At 35.1% G+C, this 13326-nt stretch overlaps 1 long non-coding RNA gene across 1 annotated transcript in view; it reads right to left on the bottom strand.

The window, feature by feature from the left end:
- Positions 1–6624: 6624 nt before the first annotated feature.
- The window catches only part of LOC129146906 (uncharacterized), a 28066-nt gene continuing 21364 nt past the window's right edge, over positions 6625–13326 (bottom strand). Inside the window, exon 4 of the long non-coding RNA XR_008554269.1 lies at positions 6625–6784. This is a non-coding gene — a long non-coding RNA (uncharacterized LOC129146906). The remainder of the gene's footprint in view (positions 6785–13326) is intronic.

Here is a 13326-nt window from a genome sequence, read left to right as displayed (position 1 = left end):
TCCTTTCCAGTTTTTAAATTAATTCTTTGATTCAGATAATGCTATATTTTATTGTGATAGTATTTATAATAGCTAACAACTTACATCATTTCTACCTGACAAAACCTGCAGTTTTTAGTTTCTTTCATATTATATTTATTATATTTCCACCTCCACTGGCCTTCTGGCCATCACTGGCCTTCTGGCTGGAACATTCACCTTTGGTGCCTCAGGTCTGTTATCTGAGGTCAGCGATTGTTCATTTGTAGCAAGCAATTGTATCTGCTGTATATCTCCTTTTCTGGAATGTTTCTACGAAATCTTCATAAGAAATTACTTTGACATTCTGTAGACATTCCCTTTGGTTTCCTGGGGTCATTTAATTTAAAGTGATTGTGGCTTGGATCACACTGGCATATGTGTTCCTGCATTTTGTACTTTTCTACTCCATTTTAAAAATAACCTTAGCACACTGGATAAGGATGTTGCTTTGCTTAAGGCTTCAAATGCAATGTAAAAGATAAATTGAGGACAGGGATGAAAGAAGACTTATTTGCATAGAAATTTGCCTTTGCTATTTTTGTACATAGCTAAATATGAAGATGATGGTTGAATTGTTGAAGGGCTAGCAATTACAATCAGTATGTGAGTTCATGTAATTTGCTTTCTGCACTACTCAATAATCCATATTTTTCTGAACTTATATGTAATACTTCTTGACTTTCTTTAGTATCTGTAGCCATTTTGATGGGGATGATACATTATCCAATCCATTAGCAAACACCAATGTAGAGAAATATTACTGTAGAAAATATGTAGGCACTGATATTCACATATAACCATGAAAAGGCTGCAAAACATACTAAAAAATTGATTACTGAAACTTATCATGAATCTGTACAACTGTAGAAATTACTGCAATTGAGTAAGACTTTTCATTTTTCCAGGATATACATGCAATGGGCCTGGGTAATGCATGTGTGATTTGGAGCCAAAAATCAATAGAGTCAATCTTAAAAATATACTTTACAATAGATCTACAATATGATGCTAAAATTTCCACATTGGCATTGTATTATACAATGATAGTTGAAGTTTAGAACCAAATCTTGTTTGCTACAGATATTTTGAGAAGGTGATGGAGACAGACATCAAAAGACCAAGCTGATAGTAATTTGGAGGCTTCATGCTTAACCTCATTAATGTCACTTACTGTTATGGAATCATTCTTGTGAAAATGTTCACTGGCTTCAAGGAAGAATAGTAATAAAGTTCCCAGAGGCAGAATTACAAAAAAACAAAGGTTTTGGTCACCACTTCCTCCTCTAACTTTGCTTTTGACATAGATATCAGAGCATAGTCTTCAAGTGAGGCGATGTGTAATTTCTACTATCTAATTAAACATTTTTTATAAGAAAGTCAATAGCAACTGAATTCCAATTCTGTTCCACATAGTGTGGCAGAGCTTAAAAATGCAGAATCTGAGGTCTCTCCTGTGACCCACTATATCATATTTTGCGTTTTAACAAAATGCAATTAGAATATTCTTATTCATATTCAAGTATTTCTCTAAAATGCCCTTTGTTAGCCACCAGGTAAATACTGTTTATAATGGCACAATAATTCATGTTTCTATATGTTTCAAGAAAATGGTAAGATCCAAATTTGACAAGTATTATATAAAGTGCTGAAGCATATCAAATGTATATGAATATGTGTAAAAACATGTTATGGCCTATTTTGGCTAAAATGTTCTAACTGTCCTAGATCTCTTGGAAATTCCTTTTGAGTATCCACACTGTTCATTTCTTTTTTTGAGAGCAAATGTGTATGTTGCTACCTCAAGATGCTAAGCCACATGATCTTCACAAGTTAAATTCTGATTGGTCCAGGTCTCAGTGATACCTTAAGTATAGCACAGCACCAATAATAAAAATAAAAGTTACCTTTTTCCTCTAGAGATTGAGGAAGAACTTGAAATTCGTATTACAAAATGATTTACGGTTCTTGGGAACAAATTTTATTGCAAATATGAATATGGTAGTAGAATTTCTCAGGCTTATACTTTTGAATTTCTGGTGTTTTCTTGGGAAATTGGGGGGCAGGGATGAAATGTCTGCATTATCTGTCCAACTTGTTTTGAGTTGTACTATTATTGTTTTATTTAGTAATAAACCTGGATATTTTCTGGCAAAGACATATCTCTGAGTTACCAAAAAGAAAATATTCTGCAGGATATAAAAATATTAATAACAGAAAGAGTTAATTCTATTTCTAAAAGTGTCTTGTGGAGCCTAAAAGTAGCTGAGACTATTGGGATAATCTGAGTCAATTATATTGAATTCACATAGGGTGATTATGTAGTTCTCAGCTCCTCCCTCTACCAGCTGTTCTTAATCAGTCTTGATTCCTTAGTTCAACTAATGCCCCCTACAGAGCTGAAGCAAGACTCCTCTCCTGCTCAAGCAAGACTCCTTAATAAATGCTCACTCATTTGGATCAAGTTCCCCTATCTCCCGCTTTTCTACTTTTTGCTTCCTCTCATTTATTTCTGACTTTCTTATATCAAATATTAACAATTTCTTGTTTTCTTTTAGCCAAAATGTAAAATTTCCATAAAAAGGGAAATTCACAATACCTGATTTTTTTATTTGGACATCAGAGTGGAGGTCCAGAGAAGTGTAAGAATTTCATATTTATTCACTAGTTGTGGCCAATTGTTAGACCTAAAAAATATTTAAGAAATAGATATCTATAGTCTCATTTAAAAATTATTTCTTGAACTGTGTCTGTCATCTGTGGTACTATTTCCTTACCCATCTGTCTTGAATGCTATTTAGGTCTAAGAGTGATGTATTTACTAAATGGAAATGAATAATTTGCTTATATCCATCACACATTGACTTTTTCTTAGCATCTATTTTCAGACAACTAACCCTACATCTTCTGAGACCACATTTCTGTATTTGCACAAGACATTATTTCAAACAGGGCAAAATTTAATAATTCTATGGAAGGACGGGGCCTCCCTGCTGGTGCAAGAGGTTGGGGCACAGATCTGAAGCTATCCGCAGCCACTGAAACACAAGTTTGATCCCTGGCCAGGGAGGTCACCCACATGACACAGCAGACCTCTTCTGACTTGCCTGCTGCTCCCCTCAGCAGTGTAGTTCAGTCAATCTGCGTGTTCTGTTTCCCACTCTGTCTCTGATGAATCCTCTCCGCAACTCCCCCGCCCCCGCACCTCTGGCCTGTACCTCAGTTCTTGTATGCATAAATAAATAAATCTAAAAAAAATTTTATGGAAGGACATAACTTTACTAATCATGTAATACCAAATTGCCACATGTATAGCACACATGTTACCTTACATGTAAAAATATAAGTTGTATATAATTTGATATCTCTGAATATGTCAATATAAGCCATCAACGAATACTGAATTTTCAGCTCTACTTAAAGTAGCTACTACTTGCCGTATATGATAACATATTCAAATATTTTGAAAACATTATTTAATTCAGATTATTTATTTTTTAAGTTGTATTATTTTTTATTGAGGCAAGGTTGGTTTACAATGCTGCATATGATTTAGTGGTATAGGTTTACAACTCTTCACATGTGTGTTATCACACTATGCCTACTGTGCAGTACCCTCATTTCTTCACCATTTTTCCTTGGACCCCTCAACCTTTTGCATCCCATCACTCAACCCTTTCTACTGGTAATCTCAATTCTGTAGTCATATTTGTAGGGATTTTTTTGGGGGGGGTTGTTTTTGTCTGTTTTGTTTTGTTTCTTTATATGCCTCATGGGAGTGAAATAATTTTGTATTTATCTTTCTCATTCTGACTCATTTAACTAAGATTTATTAACTAAGATTTAGTCACTCCAGTTGCATTCACTCCAGTTGCATCCAGTTGCAAATTATAGGATTTCACCTTTTTTATAGCTGAGAAGTATTCCACCATGTACATATACAACCTCTTCCTAATCCACTGATCTCTCTTTGAACCCTTAGGTTATTTCCATAACTTAGTTATTGTAATACTGTAATGAACATAAGCATGTATAAATGCTTTCTAATAATTAGGTTTTTTTTTCATTTTTTTGCTTTCTCTGGGATTAAACTTCAATAGTATTTTCCATAGGGACTAGACTAGTTGATATTTCTATCAACAGTGTACATATTACTTTTTCTCTCCACATCTTTACCAGGACTGTTGGTTCTGGAAATTTAATTCAGATTTTAATAGATTTTCAGTATAAGAATCTATAAGTCTGGTTTCCAGGTTACTGATATGCAACATAACATTCCTATATTGAATTCTCTGTTTTAATATGGATTTGCATACACTCTGAGAACAAAACGAGTCTTTCTCCATCAGTTCAATCCATTGCAGTCCAATTTCCCTACCTATATAAGAATGACATAGATGCTATGTACTCTATCAACCATGTGATGTCTTTCTTTAATCACAACTATATCCATAGACTTCCTTTATCCTGCAGTGGTTCAGTCATTTCTGCCCAGGTATTGTCACATTTTCAAAATTATGCCTTTCCATTCCCCACCTGAAAAACCCCATTTTCAGTGAATTCTTGGGAAATATTTATGGAAGCAAAATATTGATGATCTTATTATAATGTACTAATAATTCATTTAAATTGATGTTTCTCTTCCTAACATTTAGAAAGAGATGGTAAAAAAAAAGTGTTTATTTTAAGATGCTCCCAATAATGGAATTTCTAGTAATGAGAAAATGCCTTTAGGTGGGATAAACTTCTATTCTCATGTCCATGAGCAATGGTGTGCTTGCGTTGGTTTGTACCAACATGGGAGAATCTATTTTTAATGGTAAGAAATATTGTCCTCATATATATTACATTCTAATGGTAACAACAATGAAAAAAATCATAAAAATCCAACTTAAGAGGCACATGTAAAATATATATTGGATATATTAGGTCAAATTCTCACTGAGAAGTTGATTCTTATGTTGTGACTTGAAGGAATAAGAGAGTGAGGTTTATGGACACCTGGGCAGAGTATTTACAGTAGAGAGAATGGCAGGTGGGAAGACCCAAAATCAAGGGTGTGCCTGCTGTGTTTGGGGGGAAAATGTGGGCCAATGACTGGAATGAAACGAGTTGAAGAGTTGGTGATAAGAGCAGAGAAAATCAGAAGGGCCAATTATGGAGAGCCAGGTAGTTATAATTTGAGGCATTTTAAGTGAAGAAATGACATGGAAATGCATTTTTAATGGAATCTATCTGCTACTAAAAAAAAGAAAGAAAGAAAGAATAGATTGGCTGGGCCAAGAGTAGACACCTAAAGACCTATTAGGGAGTTATTATCCTATCCCAGTGACTTGGACTAGAATAGTTGCAGGAGAGATTATTAAAGACAAGTAGATTGAAAAGGCATAGCTATAAGATTTGGATTGAGAGGGAAAAGAGTATAGGCTAACTCTCAGGTTTTTACTTCAGTAACTAGATCTGAGGAATTTGCAGTGTTAGAGCTTGGAAGGGAATCATGATCTTATTTTTAGATATATTAAAAATGCTTGTTAGATTTCTAAATGAAGTGTTGAATAAGCAATTGTATATATAAGCATCTAAAGTTCAAGGAAGCTAAAGGTATAAGTTGTGTCATCACCAGAAAATAGATGGTGTTTAAAATTAAGTGGTGGGATGAGATCAATTGGGGAGAAAATACAGATAGGAAAATGTTCATTTAATAGGATAAGATTTATCCAGATTATTGTAGTTACATCACTGCTTACATAGTAGTCTCTCTTTTTCCCCTTACCTCTGCACATACACATGTGTTGTCAAAACCAACAAAATACTTATTTCATAGTCTTTAGAAAATTCTGAATCACTACTATTCACACTTTAAGATTCAGCTCAGACATCATATTCTCTATTGACCTAGAAAGTGAGTGAACTTTCGATTTAATAAAAAATAAATAAATCCACCCCCCCACATGAATCCCCCTTTATTTAGTTGATATTCCTTCAGGTCATTGACTGTTGCATCACTTTTCTTGCCAATTAGATAATAAACTTCCCAACAAAGAGCATCACATACTGCCAATGCCCAGGACTATATTTGAAAAATTGAAAACACGGTGTATTAATGAATACAATTCAAGAAACAGCAATATGAAGTGAGAGGAAAAGAATGATAAAGAGAGTTTGCAGGGTAAGCAGTGGAACGGGGTTTGGGGGAGGGAGATCAATATATATTTTATGCAGCGTGTAAGCCTGGTTCTGAAAAGCCGCATGCAATTTTTACAAACATGGAGTACATACTGTATAACTTAGCAGAACATGATTCAATTTCCTCTTCTGTGAAATGAGAGTGTTGAACTAAGTCCCTTCCAGCTTTAAAATGCAAAGGCTTTATGACTCGGATTCCCAAGTGAAATGTGATCTGTGATTCGTGCCTGTTTTTCTTCCGTGTGTTTGGTCATGCCTACTTATCTAAAACCTCTGTGCTGGCCGTGAATGCCCTCACCCCTCCTGCTTAATCTTGCTTCCTCTCAATCTACTTGGTAGACTTTAATAACCTCATTATTTTATAAGTTATTATTTACTGCTTTCAAAAATTCACGTTTGCAATATGTGTGTTTACTCAGTTGCCTCACTTTATTGTTCACGATGTAAAGAAACACAACAAAAATCCTTTTTGTAAAAATTTTTAGAGTAGACAATGAAATGATCTCTAAATCCTATAGAAAAACTGGATGGAAAGACGTGCCAGGATTTTGCAGTGATTATAATCACTCACACATGGTGCCTGAAAAAAAAAAAATTGCCATTGATTCATAATGCCATCAATCAGGAAATGTTAAGGTATTAAAATCCTATCCCAATCCTCTTGCCATCTTTTGTACTTCATTCAACATTTGCTGTTAAAATATAACCCTATGAAACATGTACATGATACAGATTTTACTATAAACTGATTCCATTAATTCAGCCTTCAATGGTGATTTGTTTCTGAAATTAGGCACTTTTTATAACAACTTCCAAAGCTCAAAATCTTCATTCTTCTTCTTAGATTATAGAAAAATCCCTTGGAGAGAAGTATTAGTTTTAGAATTCAGGTATTTATGGTAAAGTGAAATAAAGCCCCAAAGTCTAAAACTCATTAAACCAAAACATATTAGGTCAACTTTAAATCTCTTTCTTACTTAGTGCTTAAAAAATAATACAAACCCATTAGTCTCCCTGTTCTTGTCAAATACACAACCTGGAGTTGATTTTTCATTAGAGAGGAGATTAATTTTAAAAGCCAGAATAATGGAAAGTTTAAGCCATACTAAATGAACCATATCATATTTGTAACCTAAATTCTCCCTTTGCAATTGCTAAATAATTAAAGAAATCATATTTCAGTACAGTGCCTTAGCAACGATATGAATATTTGTTTTATACCAGACCTAACTTCCTACAATTAATTGTACATAGCAATTTTAACCAATCAACTGGCATGCATTTACTGAGTTTCCATAATGTGATAAATGCTATACTTGGTTCTGTAGAATAATAGCTTTCAAACTTTTTAAAGATCCACAGTTAAGAAATGCATTTTATATTGTTAACCAGCATACATGCACACATTTCAACAGGAAGAAGTTAGAAGAAACATAACTTAGATTTATATCATTGAAACTCTGATACTGTCTTTGCTTTCTACAATACTCCATTCAGTTCATTTATTCTATCTAACTAAAAATTGTTGATTGAGACCCAGCAGAGGAAAAATACTGCTCTAAAGTCCATAAGGACTATTGTCTTCAGAAGGCTACCACTAGTACAGGAGAAAAGATGGCATGAAGTGAAAGGTTCGGAGCAGTAAAGAAAAGGAGAGCCAGGCTAAATTTCTCAAAGGAAGGGAAAATTTATTGCACCTGGGGAGGACCCCAAGGTCGGGGTCCATGAAGCCTTGCCCATTGTGAGGAGAGATGTCTCTTTTATAGGGTGAGGAGAGATTAGGCAGGAAAACTGGGTTGGAAGGGGGGAAACACGTTTAGGTGGAACAAAGTTGTTTTCTCCTGTTTATGGCTTCAGTTTAGGTTTGATGGTATCGGTGGTCCTGGTGTCAGGGTCATCTTTTCTTTTTCTATGTGGGCTTCCTCATTCCTGGCCCCTGCATCGACCTTTCATGAATCAAAATATAGTTTTATATCAGAGTTAATGAAACTATCTTCAGAAAAAAATGAAAGATTTAGGAAAGACTCTGAAGAGCCAAAACAAGGTGGTCAAGTTAAGGTACACATGGAAACGGTTAACTCATGAGTGTGTTTTCAGAATAGTGATAAATGATCCTGGAATGCAAGCTGTGTTTGGACACTAGGAAATTGTAAAGCAGAGAAATAGTTTGTAATTAGATGCGTAATAACTGAGAATGAGAGAGATTTTATACCTAATATAGGATAAACTAGAGAGCAATTTAAGGAAATTTATTAGAAATTTGATGACATGATTTTTTAAGAATGACTATAATATTGAAAAAGTACACAGAATGAATTATAGCTGAATGATTCCAGAGAGAGGAAGACCCACTGTAGCAGTAATTCTGATGTTATGTAAAGAGAATTCAACTAGGTGGTAGCATCATGGATATGTGTTAAATAGTCATGGGTATTATGAACTCTGCTTATAGAGATGACACACACACACACACACACATATATATATATATATATATATATATATATATATATGAACAATCTATATATGATTGTTCCCTTTACATTTTTACCTCTCAGAAGTTATGAATTATATAAAACAATGGTACTTCACTAAACAATTAAATTAAATATATTACATTAAAGAAAGACAAGGAAGAAAGGAAGAAAAATAAAGAGAAAGAGGGGATGTATGAAAGTATGAAGTAAGGGAAGGGGAAGGTGAGATGGAGGGAGGAATGAGAAAACAAAGAAAACTAAGAAATGAAGAATTTTGTTTCCCAGGAGCTGTTAATTTGATCCAAATATCACCTGAGTCAGAATATTTAGAGATTTAACTTCAAAAAAGAAACAATTACACCGCCATCCTGTGGATCTGCTAGGCTTAAATTAAGGGCTGCTTAAGCCACCATTCTGGCTATGCAATTTGGCCTTTTCAGTACAAAGTCCATTTGGCCCAGTCAGTCAATTACCTAAACTTAAAGAATGGGAACTACCAATCCTGCAAAGGTTCCTCTCAAGTTAAATAAAAGCAGGATGCTTAATTCCCTGGGACAATGAGTCTACATCACCCGAGGCATGACCAGGAACGCCTGGGGAGCCATAGACTGATATGTAACTTTGCTTCCCAGAGACTGGTCAGCAGGGAGTGCCTCGCTGATAAGATTGGAAACCCAAATGGGGGTCTGACTTGATTTCGATCTTCAAACATGGATCATAAAATCAATCCATATCCTCAGACTTACCTCCCCCCAAAGCCTACATAACCTTAGCATAAATTCACTTCCATCACTTTTTTCTCTTTGTTCTCCTACTTTGAATAACTGACTCTGTAAAATCATTCAATCAATAGGGCCTCCCCTGGTGGCCCAGGCAGTTGAGCTCCGCCCTGTGAAGCTGTCTGCAGCCTCTGCAGTGTGGGTTCAATCCCGGCTGGCAGGTTCGATCCCAGCCTGCCTGCGAGGGTCCCACAAGGCGTGCAGACCTCTCCTGTCTCGCCTGCTGCTCCCCTCAGCAGTGTATTTCATCAGTCTGCCTGTTCTGTTCCCTGCTCTGTCTATGGTGATCTTCTCACCCTCCCGTGCATCTGGCCTGTTCCCCGTTTCTTGCATAAATAAATACACCAATAAATCTTTTAAAAAAATTCAATCAATAAAAAGGCCAGGCTTTGCCTTCTTAGCAGCATCCTGCCATAACAGCTTGCTCCACGACTCCCATTTCTTTGACAGTGTGGTATTCCCTGACACAACACCATAACAGATCTGCTTTAGGCTATTTAGGATTAACTAGGAAATCTGCATTTATAGCAAGTACCCCAAAGGACTGACACCATTTGAGAATCATTTTTATTTTTCACTTGAATACACAGAAGCTGGGGACATTAACTGATGTTCAAGGTCATACTGCAGGTGATAGAGCTAAACCTACAAGTTTTCCTGATGTTAAAAGTAAAAACAGTTTTGTATATAAACACTTCTGACTGGTTTTTGGCTCTACTCTTTTCTACTTCTATGACCCATGTCAAATGGATTAAGCTCCCTGAGCTACCAGTTCCCTTTAGGAAAAGGAATAATTATATCTACCTTAAAAAGGTTGCTTAGCTTGTTTGCAGGATTCAAGATAAAAATTTTAAGCCACCAGTGTTTGACAGTGTTCCATCGTTGATAGGTATTGTTAATCTACCGGCTTTCATGGGTTAGTAGAACAAAGGTTTAAGTGCTTGGGCTCTGGCACCAGAAGATGCATGCTCAGATCCCAGCTCTGCCCTTTACTAACTTGAGGGAAGTGCTGTGACTGACTTTTGTCAGTTTCCTTCATTGGTGAAATGGTGACAGTAATGTAACTCCCTCAAAGATTTGTAGTGAAAATTAAATGAGTTAATACAAGTCAGGAACTTAAAACAAGACATGCCAGATTCTCATACATAAGAACATATATAAATTTTAATATGCACAGAAAGAAAAAGTGAAAGTTTTGGGGGGCACATTGCTCTTGAAGCAACTGCTATATAGTCAGACAATTTCATTTAGAGAAGAGTAAATGTGAAATGTGGAGCATTTAAAAGAGGTCAGTACAAACTTAAGAGTCAGGAATGCTTGCATACCTGTTTCTCCTGAATATATCTCAAATTTAGGTAAGATCAAAGATTGGATAGACTGTGTGTTCCCCATTGGTGTCCCTGTTCTGCTGGTTATTTTTCCTGTCTTTTCCTTTTTATGACTTTTCTTCTTCTTTACTCATGATAACTTTGTATTTTCTTTGGGTTTCCAATGAGCTAGAAATGCAGTTGTTACACATGAGCATATTTTATAGCATACTGACTATAAAATATTGTGTTTACTAAAGTCACAAAATAAATTATTATTCTTAAAGAGGAGAACTCACTTTGTAGGCTTTGGATAATGTCTGTCCATTAAATAATTCAGCTCTCAGCAACTTAACTAGGTTCGTTACATAACATAATAAATTATATTAAGTAATGACTTTCATTTAGAAACATAGCTTTATTAAGATTAAGTTAAAAGAATGGGTCATATTTAAATTTGTACATAAAAGCAGGCAATCACCATTTCTGATGATTCTACTTTCAAAAATGTTCTCAGACTTTTGATTTGTGTGTCTCAGACCTCTAACACTATAGCCACCACCATATTACAGCCATATTTGACAGGGCTATTGTAACAACCTTCTAATGAGCATTTAAGTGTTTCCATATACAGCAAACAAATCTTTTGAGAGCACATATTTTTATATATTTTGGAAATTAATCCCTTGTCAGATATGTATGAATTTCTTCTCCCAGCCTGTAGTTTTCCTTTTTTTTTTCCTTGATGGTTTCTTCCTTTTAAAAAAAAAATTCATTTTATATAATTCTTAATCATTTTTCATTTTTGCACAATGTATGTATTTTCATTTTGGTTATATTCCCCATACAATTCCCACCCACCCCCCTTATTTTGGCCCTAAATTTAAATTTAAATTATCTAAATTATGGTTTCAGTTATTTATGGTTTTGGTCATTTCTCCAAGATTTTAATCCATTTTTTAAAAAAATATTTATTTATTTATTTATGCAAGCACTGGGTACAGTCAGAAGTGCGGGAGGGTGAGAGAATTCACCAGAGCCAGAGCAGGGAACAGAACAGAACAGGCAGACTGACGAAATACACTGCTGAGGGGAGCAGCGGGCAACAGGAGAGGTCTGTGCGCCATGTGCGACCCTCGCCTGCTGCTGGGAACCAACCGGTGCTGCAGAGGCTACCTGCGGCTTCGCAGCCCAGCGCTAACCACTGCGCCACCAGGGGAGGCCCGACTTTAATCCATTTTGAATCAATTTTTGTGTATGGAGTTAAGCCTAGATCTTGTTTACTTTTCTTTTGTTTTCTTTTCTTTTCTTTCTTTCTTTTTTTTTTTTTTTGCCTTTGGCTTTCTATTTTTTCCAACACCATTTGTTAATAGATGAAATTGTGCCTTTTGGGGCACAAGGGAAGGACTTTGTGGTGATTAAACTAAGTTAAACAAGTTGGAAAGTAAATGATATAATAGTTTCACTTATTTGTGAAATATAAATGACCAAACCATGTAACAGAAAAGTACAGCAAAAACAATTCTTAGACTTTGTGACAAATATACTGGTTAGCAAAGGGATTGGGGTGGTGGTGTAGGGGGAGTGCATTGACACAGGATGTTTGGTGGAGGGTGAGTGAAGCATGTGCATATATGGGAAAGAAACAAAATGTATCCCTAAAGTTATAAAGATATGGAAACAACTTACAAATTAATAAAAATAAATAAATAAAACCACTAATCTTTTCAAATTAGTCCTCGGCTCCAGCAATTCAATGACTTTCCATTAATCTTGGGATAAAGCCAAAAAGCCCTTAAAAAGACCTACATGATCTAGCATATGCTTCTTCTTGTTTTCTAACTTCTCCCTTTTGGCTTACTACGGTATCATGTCTTCTGTCCCTCCTCAGGCTTTCTGATTGGCTTAAACCATTGGACACCTTTTTCTTGCTCTCTTTATCCACCAATATATACAGAGACACAGATACAGGTTTCCTAGCCACTCTTATTCCTCAAATAAATAGTAGGTTCTAAATCTCATTTCTCTAAAGAATTTTCTCCTATTCCATACAAAATTTTAGTCTTTATTATTTTATATCTATCCATCACTTTATATTATGTTTTCATTTAATTGTCCTAATCACAAGTGAGGGTAAATAATAAATAATTTAAGATTAGTGGTCCACATTGTGCTTGTACCTCATCATGTCAGAGACCATGCGGATTTGTTCAATATTATATTACAAGTCCTGGAAAAATGTCAAATATAGAATAGAAATTGAACAAATATTTGTAAGGAGCAAATACATGAATTAATAACAAGAAGGATCTAAATTTAATCATTGGTAACATATTGCCACTAATGACAGGTGCTGATTATAATGACTTAGCAAATTTTAATTCTAACAAATTAAGGATCATGTTGGATTTTCTAACACAAATGTGCATATGACAATAATGGAATAGATCTCTATTTATTCTTAGTTTATCACCACGTTCAATTTTGCTTTATTGTGACATGCAGACCTTACTGTGACATATAAAACACATTAATTTGAATTAATGAACTCTTAAAAAT

This window comes from Talpa occidentalis, unplaced genomic scaffold (assembly GCF_014898055.3).
Source record: "Talpa occidentalis isolate TD23 unplaced genomic scaffold, MPIMG_talOcc4v2.1 talOcc4.5, whole genome shotgun sequence".
In the NCBI taxonomy this organism is placed as follows: Eukaryota; Metazoa; Chordata; class Mammalia; order Eulipotyphla; family Talpidae; genus Talpa; species Talpa occidentalis.
This window is presented reverse-complemented; position numbering and strand designations above follow the sequence as displayed.